This window comes from Camelus ferus, chromosome 11, assembly GCF_009834535.1.
Source record: "Camelus ferus isolate YT-003-E chromosome 11, BCGSAC_Cfer_1.0, whole genome shotgun sequence".
Taxonomy (NCBI): Eukaryota; Metazoa; Chordata; class Mammalia; order Artiodactyla; family Camelidae; genus Camelus; species Camelus ferus.
Window position 1 is genome coordinate 51,767,611 of NC_045706.1, and position 24,870 is coordinate 51,792,480.

General features: G+C 42.3%; 1 protein-coding gene across 2 annotated transcripts in view; it reads left to right on the plus strand.

The window, feature by feature from the left end:
- The window catches only part of LRMDA (leucine rich melanocyte differentiation associated), a 1,095,017-nt gene that overhangs the window by 244,656 nt on the left and 825,491 nt on the right, over positions 1-24,870 (plus strand). The window lies entirely within an intron of this gene.

Here is a 24,870-nt window from a genome sequence, read left to right on the forward strand (position 1 = left end):
GGCATGGAGTCCTCCTCCCCTATCTTAGTCTTTCGTCTTAAATTTCACCATCTTACTTTTATTAATGAAACTAGCAGTTTATATGCATTCTCTAAATTGGGCACCTTACTTTTTTTTTAATTAACAAAAAAGTTTTCCCACAGTTATTTTCCTTGAAATCAAAATTTCAGAGCGACAGCAGTAGTAGTCCATCGATGGAATTGACAATGCCAGTGCTGGTGTTCCGTACTTGACACATGTGCGTGAGAATATGGAGGGGGGTGTGAGGGGGGGTCTTCGTCTGCTTATAGGATATGGACCAGTCTGTGGAGGATCCTGGTAAATTTCACTTTTTTGTGGCACTTCCTGACAAATACAAGCCATTGACAGGTGAGATTGTATTCCAGTCAAGGTCAATTAATTGTGCAGAAGTCATGACGTTTGGGAAGTTAAAGTCCTCAGCAATGGTGCTAATTCAGGTTCTGGGGCTCAAATTCTAGCTCCTTTCAGGAAAGGTCTCTTGCTCACGTGCTTAATTGTGTGTGTGTGTGTGTGTGTGTGTGTCCGTCCTTGGCCTTCTGTGCAGCCCTTTAAGAGGAAGGGGCTCAAGGTGAGAGAGGCTCGGCAGTTGAAAAGTTGTTTTGAACTGTGTCTTCTCTCTGAAAGACATTAATGAATGTGGATTTGAGTGCCATAAATGCAAGATAATTTTGTCACTCCTCGCTTCCCTTGGCCACCTTCATTAGAGAAGTAGGGAATTTGCTTAAGGCCACATCGCATTGTACAGGCCTGTTGTGGTTGGAAGGGAACCCTAGTTAATTAATATGAGAAATTTGTTTTGTGTCCCTGGTAGAAAAAAAAAAGACGGTTCAGTTTGGTGTTGTCAGCAGAAGCTGCTTGTCACTTTGACCTGTTCTGTTAAGTGTTTGATGTGTTTTCTCAGAGTAATCTGTGAATAACATTAGAGCCCAGCCAGAAGAGAAACCGAGGGAGCAATAGCAGAATTAATATCTGGGAGTGTTGATAATTATATATCAGAATCTAATTTTTAGCACAGAAAATGTGTTAATGACAGAGAGGAAAACAAAAACCACTCGCTTCTCCCAGCAGGCCCCAAAGTGTCATTTATTATTTCTCAGCTGGATATCTATCAAGTTTATGGGTTAATTTTTCTGTAGACTGTTATTTATGGGTTTTTGTTTGTTTTCAGCCATCATTACTAACAATACGGTTAATAGCAATCATTTGTTATCCAGCACTAGGCGTGATGCCTCAGATGAGAGCACTGAACTGAGAATACTCATTTGGTAGCTGAATAAGGCCCTGACAGGGCCCATTTATAACAAGCTCATTCTATAATGTCCATCCTATTAATAAAATTTTGTTGCTGTCTAATTAGAGATGTCTGATGTGTATGGTAGCACCGCAGAGGAGACTTTTTGCTGCTGCCTTTTTTTTTTTTTTTTTTTCCTCCCCTGGTCTCTTCTGTCATGGCCAAAACCCATCTGAGCATGAGGGTTTGAGAAACAAAAGGAATGAGGAGGGAGCTGTGGGTGCAGGTTCTGGACTAGATGTGTGGTGACCGTGCAGAGGGAGGTGGAGACTGGCTCAGCAGTGCCCCTCTTTTCTCTTCGTGCTGTGGTTTTACCTGCCAGGGTTAGTAATTTGCAGTTTGCCACCCAAACCCTCTGAGATACGAGGTGTGACCGCGGGATGCTGTGATTGATTTCCTAACAAACACAGCAAAACTTAAACATACAAGCGAGTGCTCAGCTCTTCAAAGTCACTGCCTTGCAAGGCAGCCCATTTATTCCTAAGTTCCTATCATTTCTCAGCAGCTTCTGGAAACTTCTCTCAGTTTGTTGCAGAGGCAGTCTCTTTTCCTTCAATAAAAAAGTGAAGAGTCTCCCTAAGTAAGAGTTTGGGATGATGTATTAAAACGTCAGTTTTGATATTTTGTGGTTGTACTTTGGATTCAGAAACTGATTCAGTTTCGTCACTTTTATCCCACTGCATATTTGAGGCTTTTTTTCCTTTAATTAGAAAGAAGCGTCGGGGCTAGGTGACTGACGTGCCCATCTGCTGGGGAAATGGCTGGAATTCCCACAGGGACATTTAAGTCCTGATGCCCCTTCTTAGCAGTGGTATGACTTGGGGTAAGTTACTGAATTGCTGGGCCTCAGCTTTCTCAGTTCCAAATAAGCAGGTACTACTTAGAATGAATTTTTGTGAGGATCCAAGAACATAGATGAAAATGCCTTGTAGGTAGTAGGATCTCGCAAAGGCTAGTTCCGGCTACCACCAGTTACAATCCACTGTTTTTTTAAGAACTCAAATAAGAAAATCTACCCACTGAGGACCTTTATTGTAAAGTCATTTTAAGCAGAGTTGTATACATAGTTCTACTAACTACTTTTATTTCAAGTGTAATTTTGTTTTCCACTCCGAGTAAAATTTAAAGAAATGTGTAGCATTGAAAAGTTTTTTTTTTCTTTTTTTTAAAAATCAACCTCATTACAGCTTATTGTGAAGTTTGCCCTGTTGAGGGGGAAAAATGAGGAATTTAGAATTCAGGGTTAGAAATATTTTATTAATTTGGCAGGTGCTCCGAATTAGACACCTTTGAATTAAGATCACACAATCAGACAATACACTGAAGAATGTTTTAAAATAGTTTTGTTGCTAGGTAACTATTTTCTTCTTTACCAAGCTCCCCCCACCACCCCCGAAATGTTTTGCAAATGATCTTCTGAGTAAAAATGATCGTCTAATATTTTTTTCCTGGCCTGTTTGATTTTGAAGGTAAAACCATTTTAAACAAAATAGAGCACTGCAGAATTTCCATCCTAAGCTGGCGATTAAAGTGCTGCTTAGAGCCGTGCTTACACAGGCCCGGGTGCTCTGCTGTTTTTTTTTCCCCTAAACTGCCCTTGACTACAGCTTATCAACCCTTAATTAGTGCTACATTTTCTCCCTGTGATTTCTATTGATGTGTAGCACAGGAAGCCGGATTGAGCCTCCACCTGACTGGTGTGCAAATTGTTCTAGAAAATTCAGCAAACATCTCTCTCCATTATCCAGCCCACCCCCCCTCCCCGCCGCCCCCACCCGTCTCTTTCCTCCCCACCGTTTCTCTCTCCTGGTGTCTCTCTCGCTTCCATCTCCCTCAGTAGAAAAGGTGGAAGGCAGGACGATAGGAATCAGGTTGAGTATTAGTGTTTTTGCTGGCCTGTGCAATAGAAAACGACACGCCGCCGCGGGGCCCTCCGTCAGCAGATCGGCGCGGCGGGCGGGGGCTCCCCCGCGGCCTCGGGATGGCTGCTCCGCGATTGTGAGAGCCGGATGAAGTCAGCACTGACAAAGTGAGGGGAGTGATGGATGGACAAAGCGGGGAACTGGATGTGAGAATGGATGAGGGCAGAAGGGGAATTTAACACAGACAAACAGAATGAAAGACAGAGAGGAATTGCTTGCTGAAGTATGCTCGCCCTCAGCTCCCACAGCAATTTACTTACTGCTAACTGCACACCCAAGGATGGTTTGCATCTTTGCAGATTTTCCTCCCAGCCTCGGCTAAGGGAAGCTGGTAGATTCCAGCTAGTGTGTGTGCTCCAGGCTTTCTCTCTCAACCTCCCTGTAGTCCCGTTTAAAATCCCCCCACCCCCGCCACTGCATTCACTCACACTCATTTAATTCAAACTGAGCGACTGATTATTTCCAATAAGTTCACACAGTGTTTCTGCAGAATAGATTTTCTTCTCCTGCCATTATTTTAATCTTTCCACTAAATTTGCCTTAATCAATTATTGTTGCCTTGGTATAGTAAATAATAATATTTACTAGCTCCTTCTGAAAATGATGTTTCTAGAAGGAGATCTATTGTTTTATGAAGGTGTGTGATAGCAATGGTAAAGTGTGCGTCCTTTATGCAGGAAAAACTTCGTGGCTTTCTACCTTGATCCAGTCTGTATATATTAATAAGGGACTCAGTATTTAATACTTGTGACATTTTACTTTAAGTAACTATACTCTAACCCAGACCCTGAATATGTTGTATTAGGCAAAAAGAATTTAAGAGAGTAGAGCTCATGTTAAGTGTTTTTACCACAATAAAATTGAATTAAAAAACAAGAAAAAAAAACTGGGAGAGGAAAAAAATGAATCTTTATTCCCCTCCCTAAGAAAAATGTGTAGTGTCGTATATGTTACAATAGGTTTACTGTTTACAGATGGTCATTTCAGAAAATAAGAGTCTATGAACAAAAAGCTGTTTGAAATTTAAAAAAAAATCATATAGTTGATGATTGTATGGAGCATTAGAAGGTAAATCAAATTGTTATAATTAAATATCATACTAAAATGTATATTTAGGATTTAGTTTCCTTGCGTGAATAAAGAAAATGATTTTCTGAGACCAATTGATTTAGGAGTCTGGGCTAAGAACTAGTGATATTAAAATTCCAAAAGAAAAACCTACACACAGACAGACATGAATTGTTTGGAAAGTGAAGCAGTGACGTATCCCAAACTTAATACAATCCAGCCTTAGGTGTGGTAGTTTCAAAATGAGCCACTATATGTTCGGTATATTTAAGGAACCTTACAGGAAGTCTCTTTCTCATTTTGGAGTACATTGAAGGAAACTTTGTATTTCCAAATGGATGCTGATGGGTTGAATACTTCCTGTATCCACTTCCCATCCAAAAAAGAGAAAGTTCATTTTCTCTGTCTCCCCCTCCTCCCTCCAGTCCTTCCTCCCATCTTCTTTCCTCCCTCCCTCCCTTCCTTTCTCCCTCTCACCTCAAAGAAATGGTCTGAAAGGACAAAGTCTCTGAATTTTTGCCTGTATACTACAAAATCTTTCCGTTAAGGATGCCGATTCACATGTCCACACACCCAGTTTTGAAGCAGATCTTTTTCTTGTGACATTCCTCCAGAGTACATTTATTTCTCTCCTCAAATTCCACAAAGACTCCGTGTAGGAAGTAGCAGCAGAGTCCTAGGAACTTCTGGCCCTTGAAGGACTCGAGAATATGCAGTATCAGCTGCCTTCACAATTAAAGCAAGGTCTGGGGAGAAGGCTGTTGACTTGCTAGAAGTGATGAATGGGAGTTTTGAAAAGATGAAATTAGTAAGTTGTCTCTTGCATGGAGGTCCAGGAGACATATTTTCAGGCATGGCATAGTTTATCTATCACCCCCGTGTTCAAAGGGAGACTAAAGGCTCTCGTAGCCCAGAAGCCACGCTACCCTCAGGTATGCATCCAGCATTATTTTGGGATAATAGGAGCTCAGAGCAGGCAAACCACATGGATATTAGATCACATCTTAATCCTGGTATTGAGTAATTTTTCACAGGTTGAAAAATTTGACAAGTGATAAAATTAAGTTTACTAAAGCTGGATCATACGTGGCCCAGAGATACAGCTTAAGGTAACAGGTCACACAGAATTCTGATTCTTTTTGTAATATCAAAACCTGGGGTCTCAGAGGCAACTCCAGGACATTTTTGGACAAAGGATAGTAACTCTTCTTTCATGTGGATCCCTGACTTGTGAAGGCAGACTAAGGGGAATTGGTTTCTTTGTGCCATTCTGGGGAGTTTTGTAGCTTCCATGATTTTCACATCCTATTAACAGCACGTCTTATCAGAACCACTGCATCTGTGCTTCCTTGAAGCAAGGTATGGGTGCCTGAGCCCCACCTCCTGAGATTCCGATAGAGTAGGTTGGGCGATATCTGTGTGGGGAACTCTGACACGTGGTCCAGAAAGATTATGCCTTTCCCCTCTGTGTCTTTTGGAGTCCATTTGGATATTTCTGATGCTTCCCTCCAAATCTCCAAATCTGGACTTTGGAGCCTTTAAGTTGGTGAGTGATAAACAAAAGAAGGTTCATTCAGTTTTGTTTTATACCTCTCAACTTACTTTAGCCTTCCCCCCACCCTAATTACAAACACAATATATGTTTACTCTAGAAAGTTTGAAAAAAAAATGCTGAAGAAAAAAAACTTACTAATCCCATCACCCAGAAGTTAATTGTTGTTAATGTTTTGCTATGTATCTTTCAATCTTTTTAGAAAAAACCCATCCACATTACATTTTAGAAAACTACGATCATTTCTTAATTACTTTTGCAGTATTTCCACATATCAATATGTATTTTGAGCATAGTCTCATGTCATTGGTAATTTCACTGAAACGTGGTATTTGGTCATACTTTCTTTGCAAGTCCCTCATTTGTTGGGCATCTAGGCTACTTTTTTCACCCATATCAACATAACTGTGATGAACTTTGGCTCAATTTGCAATTGATGACAATTTGAGTCTTTTTTAAAATAAAACTAAATTGCTTTTTCTTTTTCCCTCCCATCCATCCATCCACCCACCCATCCATTCTTGATTTATAAACACTTGATTTATCATGGTTTCAGAAGACCACGGTCTGCCCTATATGAGTGACATCTTCTTAGAGCCTTAGAGAGTATAAATTGTTCATTAAGCTACTGCAGTATTTCAGCATTACTAGTACTACGAGTATGATGGTCATCTACTTTAGAACTGTCATATCGCAGTGCTGGGAGAGACATCTCCAAAGATTAAGCCATCTAGTGGTGAGGGAACCATTGCTGGGGATAAGCAAGAGGGTTGGAGGGTGAGAATCTCAGCAGTACCCACTACAACCAGAGTAGTTCCACTTTTAGGGTTTTCCATCAGCTTTGTATTTTTTTTTTAAAGCAAGCTCTCCTGCTAGATAGTTGATCTAGTCTAACTCCATTCCTCTCATAGGTGACGATGCTAAGGCTCAGAAATATCAGGTAACTGACATCCTTCACTGTTCTCTGCCCCCTGGCATTTTTTATTTCCCTTTACTTGGCAGCCCCTTTACCATGCAGTTCTATCACCGAGCTCAGACCCGTGGGAGAAGGATAAAGAGGCTTTATCTTGTTCAGTTGAGCTTTGTTCAACTTTTTTTGGTGTGACAGAGTGATCTACTTGTGCTTATTAGCAGAGAGTTGCATATTCATTTCCCATTGATTTTCCCCAAATGCCCAGTCATATTGCAGGTATCAAAAGTTATCCATTGGAGAATGCTCTGCTATGAACTTTTTAGAACTGATGAATTGTCAAATAGGGACTGTCTATACTAGTACATGTTCTCCTGGTCCATTCCTGGGCAGGTCCAAAACAATCCTGGAACTTGGTTTCTTCCGTTATAAAGAGAGTGTTGAGTGTGTCAAGATCTATGAGTACTTAGAGCTCTAGTTTGGGTTTAAGGAAAATGAAGTGGAAAGGAGTATCTTGAGTTTTCCAAATTGAAATGACTGCTATTAGGAGATCATGTTGGGTTTGGATCATCAGGGCGGGCTTTGTGAAAGAAGTGGAATTTGAGCTGACCCTTAAAGATGGAATTTAAATAAACAGAGGAAAAGTGAGGAGAGCATTCCAGAAGGGGAGAAGTGTGAATAAAAAGGTGGGGGTAGGGAACTAGGGAAGACTAGGGAGATCTGTTTTGCTCGCATGGCCAACAGTAGAGAAGTAAGACTAAAGTGGGACACACCAGTGAATTCAATTTTTTTTATTCATCCTGCATGTATTTGAGTGTCTATTATGTGCCTCAAGGAGCTTTATTTTGGAGGGGGAAGGCAGGTGGTAAACAAATACAGGTATACATATGGCACTGGTAGGAGCTGTGAAGAAAACTACACAGTAGAGAATGGGTAAGTGTGTAGCTCTTTGAGGTGGGCTGGTCAGATAAGCTCTCTTGCATAATTCGACTTTTGAGCAGAGACCTCACTGATGTGAGGGAAGAAGCTATGGAGAGTGTGGGAAAAGTGGAGGGAACAGTAAGGACAAAATCCTGTGGTAGAAATGGAATTTATTCTGTGGCAGGCACCTTGGTCACCTCCCCAATAACCACTTCAGTCCTTTCTTGTAGTTGTGCTCAGAGCCCTGTTCATGTAGTTAGCTCTTTGTGTCACTGAAGGAACTTTGTGACCTTTCTGTCATGGAAAGTGCTTCCTCCCCAGTTGCAGAGAGGGAACCATGAATGGTCTCAGTGGGTCAGAGCCACTCTTTCCCCCCTTTCTGTGATTGGTCTGGGCATAGGCATGTGATCCTGTGATGGCCAGTGGTAAAGAGAGAACGTTCACTGATGATAGTTGTGTCTACGTATGATGCTCGGAACTGCAGCAGCCATCTTTCACCCCTGAGGGGATGTTTTGAATTAAGGGTGGCAGAGCAGAAAGATGGGAAACACTGTGGTCCTTGGTAATATCATAACTGGTGAATTAAACTTGGAAAGCATTTTACCTTTGGACTCCTTTTGTTGTTATATAACAAACCATTATTGTTTAAGCTACTTTCAGTTAATTGCAACCTAAAGCGTTTTAAGGGTATAGTGAAGATCTTGAAACAGTGGCCTTTGTCCAGTGCACTTCATTTAAGATCTGTTCAAATGTTACCTTGTCTGATAGACCTTCTCCATCTCTTTATGGAAAATAGGACAAAGGTGGAATTCCAAACATGGCATTGATTAAAAGTCTTGTGTGCACCTAGGTTCAGGTTAGTGAGTAGCCTCTGTCTGTATTCTGTGCAAAGGAAGGGAGAGTCCGGGTGTTTCATGATGCTGTTTGGACCGAGTCCCCCTCCCTTGCCGTCTGCTCACATGACTGCTGCTCAGGTCCATCTTCATAAATGGTGATGTCAGGAGCCCACTGGCTCCACATAAAAGGTGAGTGACTCCGTTTATAATAAATCTCAGTGTGATGTGCATGCTCTCATTCCCTTCATTTGACCTTGGCGGAACAGGCTGATGGGGCCGTGAAAAGTATGGTATGAAAAATGAGTGAGCAGGGCAGAGTGAGCAGTGAATCAGTCTTGTGTGTGATTGGCTGTGAAAAATCTCACCAACAGTGACTCAGAGGACACTTCTTCTTTCTCTCTTTCCTCATCCTCTCCTCTTCCCATAATACCTCGTCAGCCACCCTACACGTGACTGCCTGGTCCCCACTTGCAGTCATCAGATCCTTCCAGGGCCTCCTGCGAGGAGAACTCTGGGGCAGGGAAAGTGGGCTCAGAGGAGGAGAAGGTTTTTGGGGGAGGTTGAGGGGAGCAGCTAACAAAGCTCAGCTGAAGCTGTAGGGAGTCCCCTCCAGAGGCACGTTGAGAAGACATGAGTGTGACAGAATGTCTTTGTCGGCATTGTAAATCTGCAATTATACCTGAGGACTCAGTGACTCGCGGTTGAGGTCTCCATCAGTTCCGTTTGCAGAGTCAGGCCCTATAAAAACAGGGTGATGGGATGGTAAATCAAGCTTCCTGGGGAACCGTGGGATCCTGCCACAGAAGGCCTGAGCACATAAAACGGAAACTTGCCTTTAATGGCAGTGGCTCTTACTGCACTGCTGCAGAGGCCACCTTGGTGGCACATCGAGGTGCTTTTGGAGGAGACTTCCCTGCTGCACTTGGTCTCTCCTGGGGATGCTCTGCTTTGATGTCCTCTTGTCATGACGTCTTTGGGCCAGGAGGCAAGGAGGTTGATGGGTGGCTGGAGATGTCTCATCTGGCTAGCCCAACAGGCAACTTGAGTTAACTGTTCAGTCTCATTGTGGAACCTGCCCATGTTGCCATCCCGCCCTTCCAAACAGGGAGCATATGTTTATTGTGAGGACTAGCAGAAGGAAGAGTATTGATGGAAGCGGGTACATGCCAGCAATTCCTCTGATGGGGATTCTGGAAGTGTCCGTCCATCCGTCCTTCCTTCCTTCTTTCCTCCCTTCCTCCCCTCCCCTCCTCCCATCAATATGTTCTCTGATCCCTGAGTAAAACTTCAGTAGTTCAGATATGTGGGGTCAGGTTTCATCCTAATTAATGGACAAAAAAGTAATTTTTATATTTTTAAAATGTTTTTATTGTTTGAAAATGTAGTCCCCAGCTAGTGAAAGAGAGATTCTTAGATATGTTAAATGAACCTAAACAAATACATTGTAATTAAAATTTCTTCCTGTATAAATGGACAGTTTTGCTCAAGTCACACATGGTCCTGGAATCTTATTTTCACCATTTATTGCTTACCGGTTGTCGCCACACCAGTGCTGCTCTGGGCAAACCATCCAGCACCTAGAGGCACTCGGTTACGCGCAGGTATTACCACACCCCAAGGCTTCAGACGGATGGGGGATGCTCTGCTTTGTGTTACAGGTCTGAGCATTGGTTGGGCTGTCCTCCTCCATGTGTCTCTGTTTTGTGTGGAACCAGTGGTCTTTCCAGGCTAGCTCTTCTGATTTCAGATGTCAGGGGCTCTCAGAGGAAATAGGTGATGCCTTAAGGCTTAGACACAGAAGTGGCCCATTGTCACTTTAGTCCATATACTATGGGCCTTGTGAAGTCTTGTGGTCAGAACTACAATATCACATGGTAAGAGGGCTTAGGTACAGGGAGAGTGAAAAATTGAGAACACCTTGCAATGCTCCATTATTTGCTTTAGTCAGTATGTAACTTACTAAGCACCTGTCATGAGCCTGGTTTGGTTCTCCATCCAAAATAGGACAAAATTCCACTTCAGTCTTTTTCAAAACTTCCAGTGTCTTCAGTGGATTAAGAAGGGTTTACAGTAAAAGTAGAATACAAATTTAGGAAAATTATATGAAAAATTAAAAGTGGGGTTTAGAAACATGAGGATCAATATTGTTGAGAATCAGCTCCATCACTGTGTGGTCTTTCTTGCTGTACCCACGTTAATAGTCATGTTCATGAGTGGTTGTTGTAGACAAAAAGGATAAATATTTCAAAGGGGACAAATATCTCCATTAATAAGTGTTTACTCCTCTCCGGGGTCTTGGTTGTTGATTTTGGCTATGTGGCCATCTTGAGCTTATAGAATAAACTGGAGCAAGTTAACAAATCAACAGAAAGAGCCCTAAGAGAAGAAAAAGAGAAATGGATGAGGGTAAATTTTCATCTGGCATTCATTTCCCCAAAGATGTAGTCACACAGCAAACATTACAAGATTGACAATTGGATAATAGATGCATAACGTATCCAAACAGTTAAGCTGTTCTTCAGTTAACACCCAGCCCCGTAAGGCCATCTAGACTACCAAGTTTGAGAAGGATGTAGGAAATTTGGCTGAAGTCCAGAGGAATGGTAGTGATAACAATAATTTGCAAAATGATATATCTGAGGAGTTTTCTGGGGTTGGCATTCTTTGCCTGAAGAACAGCTTGACGGATATTCTCCTGGTGTACAGGGGGTGGTTTTATCTGAGACGGAGTCAGCTGCTGTTCATCTTAACCAGGAAGTGAATCAAAAGGAAAAGGTTGACATTTCAGCCTGATCAAATTAAGTTAGACCTGCAGGAGAACTCCTTTCATGGGTTTTGTTTTGAGGTGTTGGCCCAGTGTTGATTTCAGGTAGTGGAGTAATTCTCCAGAGGGGATTTAATTTTTAACTTTTAGATGGAAAGGAAGCTCTTTCTCTTACAGGTGGTCATGTATTATTCTCCCTGGAATCAGGGAGTCTGAACCTTTCTGAGGATCTGTTTCTGGATGTTGAGTCCTTTAGTTTGACCCCGTCTCCTTGTTATCCTGGGAAGGCTATGATTATTCCACTGGAGTAGGTAGCCCGTGGTTCTATCACAGATTGCTGTAAAGAGTGTTGGAGGACTTCAATTTCCCTGGGAAATGGAAAGTCCACTTTCCCAATTAATTTATAAACTGGATATGGTAGGATCATTTGTGGGTTTTGAGGGGGTTCTTTTCCCTGTGTATGTTAATGTTGGGTAGTTTGGGAAAGGCCTCTTCAGCTAGAGGCCAGAGCTCAAAATGCCTCTGTGCATCTCAAATACACATTTACAATGTCTGTCTTCCCTATTTAAAATAAAAGGCAAAATTTAACAAGTAAAGTGGCAAATTCCTTGTGTTGTTTTCTACTTAACCCTGAATTACTACACATCATGCTCCAAAATTGTTTTCTTAAATTTGCAGTAATATAGATTATTGAGTTTATGTCTCATCATATAATCCAAAATTTGAGAAGTCTGCAACAGTACATGAAACCTTAGTGAAATATGAAAATGATACACATGGGAAGCAAGGAAGAATAAGCAGCATGTGAGATGGCAGGGAAGGGAAGCATTGGGTGTTGTGAAGGGGGCACAAGTGCAGGAAACCTAGGATTTAGCTTCTCCACCATCAGTTGTGTGACCTCATGTGAGTCACTCAACAACATGTCTTGGTTTTTCCATCTATGCAATAAAAGAGTTGAATTAGGTCTTCATATGGTTGTCTTCGGTTCTGGAAAGACCTTTGATCCATGGTCAGTGTTAAAACTGCCTTAGAGAAGATGGCCTTGTTTTCTTATGCACATTCTATGAGTGAAAATGCTCTCAAAGGATTCATTCAGCTTACCTGGATGGTCCTCAAGTTAGTTAGGGAAAGTGTGTTGACTTCAGGATTCAGAATCCCTTGTATTGTCATTTGGGTCATCTCTCCTGCTCCTGTGCTCTCAGCCTATGTAGCTAATTAACTTTGGCATCTTTTCGTCTTGAGCCAAAACTCTGCCTCAGAATCCTTCTCATCACAGCCAGCCACCACTAGGGGAGCAGAGTGGGCTCCTGAAGTGAAACCTCTTTACTCTCCCTGGCATACTGTGTGTACACCTCTGAGGATGGGGTGGGGGTTGGGGGAGACAGTGGGATCTAGGAGAAACCTGGAAGAGCTTCTAGTCTAGAGGAACAGTCCAGGAAGCATGGAAACCATGGGGAGAACTCATCGTGGGTGGGCAGGAGTTAGTTTGGGTTTTTATCGAGATGTTTCAAGTCACTATAGCAGCCTTGTTTTAACTATGCAATCTCATCTTGTAGGTCCAGAGAACGCTGTGGAAGATACGTTGAAGTGATTTAAGACATTGGACTTTTCAACAAATGCATATTTGAAAGCCTGTATAGTCTTTTGCATAATCATTTTGTGTTGGCTCCGATCTGAGGCTATTTGTAATGTACGGTGTGTGACATTAGCCTTTGAACCTAAGAGTTTCAGAGCCATCTCAGCTTTGGGAATTGTCATTTAGTGCCTTGGGTAGCTTTCTGAGCATCTTTGGAGACCAAGTGGGAGTGGGTGGAGATGAGAGTAATTTTGTATTTGGTGGCACAGAGAAGGAAATGGTTTTTAATATGTGTACATACATATAATAAGCATAATGTATGTGTAATTTTTGTGTATTTTAGAAGGCATTTAATATCTGTATGTGCCATATTTGAAAATTTATGGTAAGAATATGGCAAAGGAGAAAAATATATTAACATTGGGGGCTTCATTGTGTTTGTAAGAGGCTGTTGTCAAATCCCTTGACTTTTTACAGTGAAAGAAAATGTCCCTAGTGATGGAGTGGCAGGGTTTCTAGATGAATCTTTGGAGTGCAAGTGGCACTGCTGGGGCATTGGGCTCATCTCTCTGTTCCCTAGCTCATTTATGCACAAAGGTCCTTTTCTAGGTGACATATCATGTTGTATTCCAAAGTACACTTTCTTTTAATTTACAACTTAATTTTCAACCTAATTCAGAAGATTGATACTATAATGCTATTTGCAGAAGTATTGAAATGTCAGTAAGTTTTATTGTAGTAATAAAGAGTATTCCATATATCACACCCTCTATAGGGATCCTTGCTTTTTGCATAGATCTTCATAGCAACAACCAGTGGCTAAATGCTGGCAATCATTAATTTTTAAAGAAGACATGGTTATGATGAGTTGAGGAATTAAGGCTGGTGGTGAGGAATGAACTTTAATTTTTTGACACTTTTTTTTTTTTTTGGTTGCATACGAAGGTGAGGCGACAGCAAGATGATAAAAAATGGCCCAAATCCCAGGTTCCCAATACTTAAAATGCTGTCTGCTCATAAAAAGATTTCAGTTAGGGAGAGGCCATCTTTGAGCTCCCCGTAACAAATGGGTATCAGTGGCCCATGAAATAATCAATGCCACTAATCCATCCCAGGGCCTGCCAATATGTTAATGGCCCTGGTGCATCGTTATTGCTACAGGACCATAAATCATTCCAGTACCGTTATGCATCGCTGTCGAGGCCTCAAACCCCTCGCCTGGAATAAAATGCTGCCGCCTAACAATTAATGTCCAAACATTTTGCAGCTTTGTGCCTTGATTGTTTTCAGATGCTAAAAAAGTAAGTAGGACAGATTGTAAATCAATAAAACTATAAGACAAAGTGTTTTAATAATAGGAAGGTTCAGAGTAAATCATAGTTCTGTGTTTATTACTGCTTTTGGGGTTATAAATAAGGAGTTACTTTCTGCTACCTAGCAAGGCTCCCAAGTTAACCTGGGGGACCGGGTCCAGGGCTAACCTCTCTGAATGGGGCTTCCTCCTCTTACACAACCTGAGAAGCCAAACCAGACCAACCTGACTATGTGCTGGAGGGCGGTGTTCAGTATACAGCAGATCTGTTTTGGAGACAGTTCAGTGAGGGAGTTCCCTGTTGGAAATAATAAAAGTAGTTGGGCATAAAATGGTTTCTTGGGCAGCATCAGGCTTCAAGCAGCCAGCGTGGTGAGATTTCAGTGTGTGGTTATTTATTTGCCTGTGGTAACGTAGGTGATGGATTGATTTTAAAATGGCACCCAAGGTAGTTTGGGGGTGCCTTGGCGCCTTGACTTAGGTTTCATGACTCATTAAATTATCTGACCTGGGAGGTTGAGTTTGGCCAGAGAAATACATGGCTGAACTGTAGGCAAGCCTAGAAAGATCTTATTTAGGAAACAAACTTGTATCCGTTTGATCTGCTTCCCTTTGGACAGTGTCAATTTAGTCCCCTATCGAAGGTGTGGAGAAGCAGGATGGGAAGTCACTAACTCCCCCTTTGTAGAGTCGAAGTTTATTTGCACCCACGACAGGCTTGCTTGTTCTACAGCTGACCTTGTGGCATGAGCCTCTGTGCGTTAACTGTGGAGGGTGGGGGGACAGCCAGCCTGGAAAGGTGGGCTTGTCCCTTGTTGGGAGCCATACCCCAGAGGACAGCAGCTGGTGGTGTTGGCCACGAACTGGCTGGTGAGCTGTGTTGACTCAGTCCAGATTCCAACCATGGATGAAATGGGGATATTTAGCCCTGGCTGAGCCTACTTCCTATGCCAGGCTCAGTGTGGTGATGAACTCAGAACCTAAACAACCAAATGGAGACAGAGCGGAACGTGGGGTGTGGGGTACCTTTAGCCTTTAGTTAGGGCTATGCTGTTAAAAAGACCCCATGTCCCCCTCCCCCCCGAACTGTCATGCTCCCAAACACACATTCTGCTGCAGGACACCCCTTTCTGGCAATTGTGTGTCCCTAGCGCCTGGCTCTGATGGGTGTTCGTAGTTTATTTTGGTGCTCAGGAAACAGCACAGGAAAAGGCCAGAAAAACAATGGCTCCATATAGACAGAAAGACAATTAAAACTGATATGACTCTTAACAGAAGTGGCAAGAGCAGGCAGGATGGAAGTAATTTATTCAACGAATTGTCCAAATACATAAAATTGCACTGATGTATGGTGTAGTGGTGGGACAGTGGAAAATTTGATAGTTGTTTCTGTTGTATGTATTACTCAGACAGGATGCCTTTGTGAAGTATGGGGGTTTGTTTAATGTCCTGACAACAATTTAGATCCTGTTATGGTTATTGCAGTGTAATGCCGTAGTAAAAATTGAACATGACACACCAGCAATTTATTATTTGTGTGTTTTTTAACCTTGAGTATCGGATTGTTTGTCCAAGCATATCCTTTGATTTGCTATGAAATTTATTGTTGATAAAAACAATCAGATTTCCATTAGAAGCAAAAAAAATTATTATTATTTTTTTGCCATGAACCATAGATTTAGGGGGAAAAATTCAAACTAGGCTACAGGACTTATGACAGGTAGACTCATGACATTATATGGTAATTCAGCATGAAAGAATAATTGTGACACTCTACTTTGTTGTGGAGTATAATCGTGCTGTGAGGTTCAATTCACTGAAAGGCCAAATTATCTTCAACTACATTAGTCTGACAACCTATAATGCTTTGCAGAGGCAATTTGTAGATGTTTCACAGAGCACCAGCAAACAGAGCTCCCCATTATGCACCCATTAACAAATTTGTGTAGGGAAAAAAGTAACTTTTCCATTTTCCTGACTGTTTTCAAGCTTTGCAACATAATAAATATCAAATAGTAGTATTTGCATTGCCATTTACTCTCTTCATTTTAAAATTTATCTGAGGTATGGGAGGAGAGATTTATCTCTTCAGCTGTGCAGCCTGAGAAATATTGATATTTTCTTTGACTAAACAACAGAGTGGTGCAGTGAAGAGAGCCTAGCCCTGGGAGACAGGGGTCCTGGATTGCCATCAGAATCCACCCCCAGACCTTTCTTTTGCTCATTTTTATGACCTGACTCACCTCAGTTGCCCTGTCTCTAAAGAAGGCATTATAATCCTCTCGTCCAAGAATCTCTGGAAGGAGGTTAAGATAAGAGTTTCTTAGTATTGTGCCGAGTCACCGGGAAGACAGTTTATTGGGAGGAGTTTAGGAGTAGGGGACTGTCAGCCCTTTTGTACTGCTGGTTTTAGGGAATGAAGCCGTGGGATGGACAAGTGTGAGGCTCGCTCAGCCCTGTGATTGGGGGTAGAATAATTTCCTCTTGAGTGTGTGTTGCTTGATTGCCCCTGTCTGTAGATACCTATCTCCAGAGCAGAACATAGGGCCATGCCAAAATAGATTGTTTCACTTTTATCATCTCGAGTATAGAAGAAGCCCACCTGCTTTTTTAGAAGACTGAACAAGACCCTTCTGTGGTATAGAAATTTTAGGGACATAGCATGATTGATGAACTTGGGAAAAACCAATCTTATTGAATCATGTCAGATGAGTCCTAAAAAAAAATGTTGGTTATGTATGCAGGTGTTTCTGCACGTGGGGGATGTACCGTGTAGCTCAGTATCCTAAATATTTTATAGGGTTTTTCCATTTTCACCTGCATTTTGGGAACTGGAAGAATCCAGGCTCCTTCCTCTTACAGGCCAGCTTCTAGGAGTGACAGGTTGGCAAAGAAAGGCTGGGACAGCAGAAATGGCCCCAAGGAGCCCTCCTTGTCTTGGTCTCCTCCGCCAAAGGGGTTCTGTTAAAGGGTCTCACATCTTGGGAATGAATGGTCCGGGGATAAATCAACCTCTCCATCTTCAGTAATTGATTTGTAATTTATGATTTTATGACTTGTCAAACTTTCTGCACCGTTTTTGACTAGGGGTTGTGTAAATCACTCTGTGTCACCCCATGGTGTTAATCCCAACATCAGAGACTGACCCTTCTTTATGACAGGTTATCAGGTCTCATACCTGCTGCTTTCAGAGGGACTAATGGCTTTTCTTAAGGGTAGGTTTGGATTCAGCCCTTCCTATTAGAATCTGAGAGATGCACTGTCCTTTTGGTTGTTTAACTTGGTCTAAATTCTAAACCATTAAGAAAAAGAAGAAACAGGATATTAATCTTAGTCATCATTTCCCAGGATTCTCTCTACCCTTCTTGTCTGACTGAGTGGAAGGGTTTTTGTCTTGCTAAAATAAAAAAAGCTTTAATAGTCAAACTTAGGGAACATTTCTGGACTCTTGGAATAGAGCTGTCGAATCAGTGATCCTAAATTGAATAGTTTTCCCTTCGTAAGTTAAAAAAATGCAGTGTGGGTGTGTGTATCCTCTGTCCTGTGGCCCTATACTCTAGGGGGTTGGATTTCCATTGTGTGATCAGTACCTCCAGTAGGACTGTAAAGAAAGTATAAAAAATTTAGTACAATCAGTCAGCATTACTGGAAACACTACCTTGAAGTTTATGTACAATGGAGGGGGAGTGAGTCGTCCTCTCCTTGGTATGAAGGATGGTCCGTGGATAGAATGCACAAGTGAAAGCAGGAAGGGCCACATTGACTGGGGAAACACGCAGAGGAAGCATGAATGCAGTTACAGTGGGAAAATTCATATGGAGAAGGAAAAAAGATGCCGGGGGGTTGTTGGTGAGTGGGGGTAATGGATGAGTTTGAGGGTCTGGAGTCCTGGTGGTGTAGTTAAGGAAAAGCTGGAGCATTCGTGTTTACGCATAACGCTCTCCAACATAATTTCAGCTGAACTGTTGCTGACTTACTTAGCATTTGTAGGTCAACCACCTGCAGAAAGGGCATGTAGGTAGATTATTGTTGACTTTATGGTTATGGAACCTAGCTAATCAGGGTGCCCGCTGGGCTGTAACTTGTTATGCCTGAGTGGTTTTTACACCAGGTCTTCAGATTGCTTACTGGCAAAAGAGGAAAACACTCATTTCTCATAACCAAAGGCCCCTACTGGGAGGGATGCTCTCATCTCACGTGGAGGAAAAATACAGTGATACCTGATGATACCGAGGTTTCTGGAGTGGTGTAAATACGACCAGTATAGCTCCTTAGCCGTCCTTGGGAAGACCATGGCGTTTCACAGAATAATGCTCATGGAGTCCAGCAAGATAAGCCTGCCATGGAGGAGGTGGCGTATTGCTTGCTGTGTTCTAGGATTTTTGAGTCAGCATGAGTAACTCTCCACACCAACAAGTTGGGGAGCTAACTGTGGGTACGATGTTACACCCAGAGTCAGTCTTCATTTGAAGCTGCACTTACATCCGACGTGGAGGACGTTTTTGTTCTGCCAGTTTCCTCACTGTTGAGTCACACCGGTTCTAGTCCACAAACAGTCCAGCACATGGCACCTGGGAAGTACCCCCTTACAAGTTGCTGTGACCTTTGACGTTCTGGTAAAGATCACTGGTTAATTTTGCATTGTGTACTGCCTGCTTCAGTGCTTTCAAACTAGCTTTCCTCCCTTGAATAATTCTGTGAACAATGTTCCCTGGATGCAGGTTCTAGCTTGCTTCTCTGGTATTCATCTTTGCCATCCTTTAGCTGATTTCTCTCTGCTGTGGGACGCTGTGTGCGTGTTTCTGTGGCATGGAATCTCGATCAGTTAAAAAAGCGTAGGAGATATGAAAGGTCAGCGTGACAAATCTGTCCTCTGCACGTCTGCCTGTGTGTTTGGGTATCTGAGCTCAGCTGGCCACGGAAGACGAATAGGACGAGTGAAGAGTGCTACCTCGATAGCCTTAAAGTTGAAAACTAAATATCTATTGGGGGAAATATGAGGATTAGGGCCTCATATTAGAAATTCAGGAGAAGAGTTATATTCTTGTCTTCATTTAGAAAGGTCACAGGCTGAATTTGCAATAAGACATGCATATGGCTGTAGCTTGCTTTCATTTTCTCTTTTAAAATGTGTATTATATGCCCACACTGTGTTTATTTTACGATTGCTTATTTTAACCAGCAAATACGGTCTTTAACGTGACAATGCAAAAAAAAAAAGTCTTTGAATATGATTTTCGCAAGTTATTTTACATAACAAGGGAAGATGATAATCTGTGGGTGTTTCTGTTTCCCTCGGTTAATTTCTTTTCTATTTTTATTTAGTGGAATTGGAAAAGGACATTTCTAGTGATGGTATAAAGCTCTTCTAATTTAATTTTATTGTTGTATACCTGTCTCCACTAAAAATGCAAATGTTGTCTGTTAGAAGCTATGTCTTAGATTTCATTCTGCTTCATAGATGAGTTTGTTTCCCGGAGTTATCTGTTTTGGGAGGAAGCATCTGACTCAAATTTGCATTAAGGCCATCTTTAATTTTTTTTCCCTTAATAAGAGGGAAAAGGGAAAGAGAACATATATTTTTTGAACGTCTACTCTAAGCCCGAAAATAACTTATGCATCATTTCAGTTCATTTTCATAATAACCCTCTGAGGATGTTAAGATCCCAATTTCACAGATGAGGAAACTGAGGTTTAGAGAGGTGAAGTGACTTGCCAGAAGACACACAGCCACCAATCAGTGAAACTCGGAGGGAGATGTTGGTCTGACTCCAAAGCCTGTGTTTTTTTCCGTGATACCAAACTGCACAGTCTGCCTCCTAAACATACAACATTTCTAGCAACCACAGAAAGGGGCCCTAAATGACAATAACCCATTATCTGGAAAGTGTGAGGGACAATACATATAACCTTTCATTAGAAATTACCATTGAAATTAAAAAATTATCGAATGTCTTCGAACATTTATTATGTGCCTAGTTCTTTCTGTACTTGGAGCTGTGCTCTGTGTGTGTGTGTCTTACTGATAGAGAGAGAGTGGAAATTTGAAAACAGGGTTCACGTCCTCAAGAAGGGAAGAGAAGACTGATCTGAAACTTGAATGAAGGGTGAACATCAGTGTATGAGGACGGCTGAGTTAAGGGCTGGGTCAGGATGGAGGTGCTATACGAGCTCAGGAGAGAGAGAGAGAGAGAGAGAGCACTGGGAGCAGGTGCTGTGGTAGCAACCGTGAGATTCGATCAGAGCCTTGGAAAAGGGCATCAGCTATTCCAGGGTGCGATTGAGTGGCTCTGTTTCTGCGGCAGGGACACGTTAAGGCTGTGTGGAGAAAGGGATGTAGTGAGGTGGTGGCTGATAGGGGTGAAGTGTGTCTTTTCGGGTGGATGGAGGAGTAGGTCTATGTATGTGTGAGACCAGGGTGGTGATGATCTCACCCCTCTCCCCGGCCTTGGTACCCAGCCGTGCTGAGCTCCTGTCACTGTGTCCAAGTCCCGCCTGTCTTCTCACCTCTGAGCCTCTGTACCTGTAGCTTTCTCTGGCCGACCTCTGTGTATCGCCCTGCAGGTCTAAGCTAAAAGGTCTGCTCCTCTGGGAAGGCCTTTCTGATTTTCACATGATGTCTGGTTCTTCTGCTGTGTGTTCCCGTAGCCCTGTCTATTCTCCCGTCATAAAGCGGGTTACATTTTATTTTAACAATTCATTTATTTGTCTCTCTCACTAACAGTAATCTCCAATGAAGAGAGGGCGGTTCACAAATAGTCAGGCACATAGACTAGTTGAGCCAATTTTTTTTTGAATGAGTTAATGGATGAGTGAATGTCTTTTAATGTTATTAGTCAGCTAGTGCAAGCCAGGTAGTTCCACATGTCCACTGACGTCAGAAGGAAGGCTCATGTTTTGTTGCTCTGCAAGGTAGGGCATACCAAGTAAGAGAGATGTGTCATCAGGCCCCTAGGTTTATCCTTCAGTGTTCGCTCAGGAATTTTATCCAGTGGTGGAGATCCTGAAATGAGAGCTCTTGGTGTGACTCCATCTAGAGTTGCTCCATCACCCTCAGTAATTTGAATGTGGCCACAGAGACCAAAAGTGTTGTGTTTTGTTTTGTTTGGGTTAGAGGGGGCAGGCGAAGAGGGTACATCATTAAAAACTAGGGTGGGAAGGGGGTTTGTGTACATGCCTAGTGTCACCTTCTGTGGCCCCTCCGACCTCTCTGGTAAGGTGGCATGACTGAGCAAGGCCTGGACCCTGTTGTTCAGCCCACGCCAAATAAAGTGGTGGGATGAACCCTCAATCTTTTGCGTCAGGCTGCTTTTAACCCAGCCCAGTGCCAGCCTAACTTTCTCATAACACACCACGAAAAACCTCCTTTACTTTTCAGTCTGAAAGCCACTGTGACCCATACTGTCATTGGCAGTAACTGAATGTGATGACAGAGACATTTTTCTTTTTCAGGTGATAGGGAGTTGTTCGATAAAGCACATAAAGCTCTCTCTCTCTTTTTTTGTAAAAACTTTTTGTTTGTTTGTTTTTGTTTTTGCTTTTGTTTTTTTGGCAGGGTGGTGGGGGAAGTAATTAGGTTTATTTATTTTTAGAGGAGGTACTGGGGATTGAATCCAGGACCTTGTGTCTGCTAGGCATGCGCCCTACCACTTGAGCAGTACCCCACCCCTCTCCAGAGATCTTTCTCTTATTCACACTAAGACTTCACTTGTTCTAGGACCTTTCTAGAATCTGTCTTAGAACACTGTTTATGCCTCCCTATTTAGTGTTTCCAAGGACAATTGTGTGGTGCTCCTTCCACCACTGACCCGTTAACAGATGCATGGAGACTTGCCGCTCCCCACCGCAGGTAGTCCGGACATCGAACAGCCCATTCTGGGTGGGGTGCTCTAGCCCTCCGAGGACGGCGAGGGTTAGTCTTGCCAGGTCGTTATTAGGTGCATCATGTGAGACCAGACAGACAGAGAGTCCCCCTGCCGTGCAGGTGGATTGCTGGCGACTGATTCTCTCTTATCTCCTCTGCCTGTCACTCCGTCCTGGAAGGAAATTAAATCGGCGTGGCGTGGGTTGCTCTTCACGGAACTTGCTAGTTGCTCCCCATACCTTGGGCTTCTCTGAGTGATTGCAGATTGATTGCCTTATGATTTATACACCAGAGCCTCAAACTTTCCTTTTGAGACTTGAATTTCTTACAGAGATCTTAAGCCTGGAACCTTTTTTTTTTTTTTTTTTGAAAGATAGAAAATGAATTCATTTCTTCTTTCTGTATAAAATTAAATATACGGGAGACTTGTTGGGAAGGGGGAAATGAAAAAGAAAAAGTCCAAGCCCACCTCTGCTCATACTAATCTATACTTTTTAGCAGTTATTTTTGAGAGAGTGATTTATTTACACTGACAGCTTGTTACTTATGGTAGCTGCTGCCAGCTTCTGAAGTAATCTGATAACGTCAAAATGTGAAGGGAAGCTATAGGCTTTGCCTTGACTGACTTGCTATAAATCATGTACATGGCTGGTGTCTATATAAGGATGCTAGGGTTGATACTGATGGAAATACAAATCAAATACAACACATGGTAACCCAATTCAGAGTGAGAGATTTTGGATTAAGCCTATCGGATTCATATTTTTAAGTGAAACAGAGCAGACATACCAGGTTGTGTATTAAAACTTCAAAACTGTCTGCTTTGCTAACTTCAAGGACAATAGCTGCCTTGAGAATAGAAGTCCACAGAGGTGGGCTATTACGTACTTGTATTCCTTTATTCATTCAACAACCATTTACTGAGCACCTGCTATATATGTCAGTCAAGGGGACAGTGTGCCGCTGCTTCATCTGTTTACCTGTAAATTTGTTGGCTTATGTAAGCTTCCTGAGGGCAGAGCTTTGTCTTGGTCATCACTATATATATCCAGTTCTTAAAATAGTGCTTGGCCCACAGTTAAGTTTTCAATAAATAATTGTAGAATGAGACTAGGAAGCCCAGAGCCTGAATATTAGTGCAGTCAAAACCTGGAAGTTATTCCCCAGGCAGAGAGAGTCATTTGCACTTCTGGACTCTGTATGGAGTCCTCTGTAGTCCTTCCTATAGACTTATGCTAAAATGTCTTTCATACTGTAATATAATTACTGGTTTATCTGTTGGTCTCTTCAGGTATAGCACAGGCTTTGTCAAACTGGACAGAAACCATGTCTTACTAGCCTTGGACTTGCAGTGCCTGGTGCACGGGAGGTACTGAATAGCTGCTTATAGTTTGGTATGACATCATTCTTGTAAAATAAGCCACCTGTATCTCTGTATCTTCACATGTACATAATGACATTGAAAAATATCTGAAGTATATGCACTGTAAAATGCCGAAAGTGCTCATCTTGCCAAGTTCTACAAGAGATGCTTTTGTACTATTCCTTTTATTTTCTTTTTCTAATTTTTCTAGATTATTATCTGTGAAATCAACTTTACAGTAAAGGGGAAATTATTTAGGTTCTTTTTCGCTAACACCTTTACATATGAAGAGATGAATTTTTGAGATTTTGTGTGTGTCTGTAATAAATTTTTATCAGTTGGTTCAAATGCACCAGGGGAGCTTGCTGAATAGTGGGATCCTTTAGTAAATGGAGCACCTACTCTCAAATGTGTCTTTGGTATAAATTCTGGACACTTAAATCTTGGGTTTGTTTAAAAGAAGGCATACCTGTGTTGAAAAGGAAGCATTAATTGATGTGGAATCCTGAACCATGGGGAGCAGCATAGGGGCAGTGATCAAGTCTATCCCTAACATTTACAGATTATTGGGTGAGAGTTCAAATGGAAGCCCACATACCGTATGTCTAAATAGTTAAAGTTACTAAGCAAACTAAAAATGCTAAATAAATAAAATGTTCTATCTTCTTGTCATGACAAATAGACTTTCATTGGTGACTTGAAATTCCAAATTTAAATTTAAAATTCTTTATGTCCTGGCAGTTTTAAGCTAGAACATGGTAGTATGGACACAGCCTGCCCTGGTCCATGGCCCATCCACCCTCTTTATGTGCCCCTGGCTCTGTCTTCTTCTGGGAGGAGCCTCTTGCACCTGTGTCCAGGTGTGCCTGCATGTCCACATTGTGTGTCCATCCTCAGCTCATCATAAACAACCATCTCTTGGGTTAAGATGAGATACACTGTTTACTTTTGTAGGATAGATTAGGGTGTGCAGTCCCTGGAAGTGAGCCCTGGGTCATTTGGGCAGAGAGTTTCAGAGTTCTGGATACCCAAAATACATCTTGGAAGGTGAAGGGTGGGCTCTGGCATGCACCTGGGCTTTGTATCCCATGAGAGAGGGCACAGCCCAAAGAAGGCTGAAGCTGGCTCAGGGAAGCGGTCTCCCCTAGCTCAGGCCTGGGAGTGGTACTGCTAATGACAAAGAAATGCACTGGAAAACTAATGCTTCATGGCTTCCAGGCTAAGGACAAGCCCATACTTCCTGAATTACACGCACAGAGATCACCTCAGATCTGGACCACTGTTGTTAATCCAGTGGTCTGAGATTTCTTTGCGGGTAAGTGTCTCGGGAATGGACTGAAGTGAATACTTGGGCTATGCTCTAATGAACTGTGGTGTCCCACGAGTAATTATGACAGCCATGCCCAGGCCACTGCCAGATTCCCAGCTTTGAAGAAAACATGCCTGGGAGGTACTTAGCACAATGGAAAG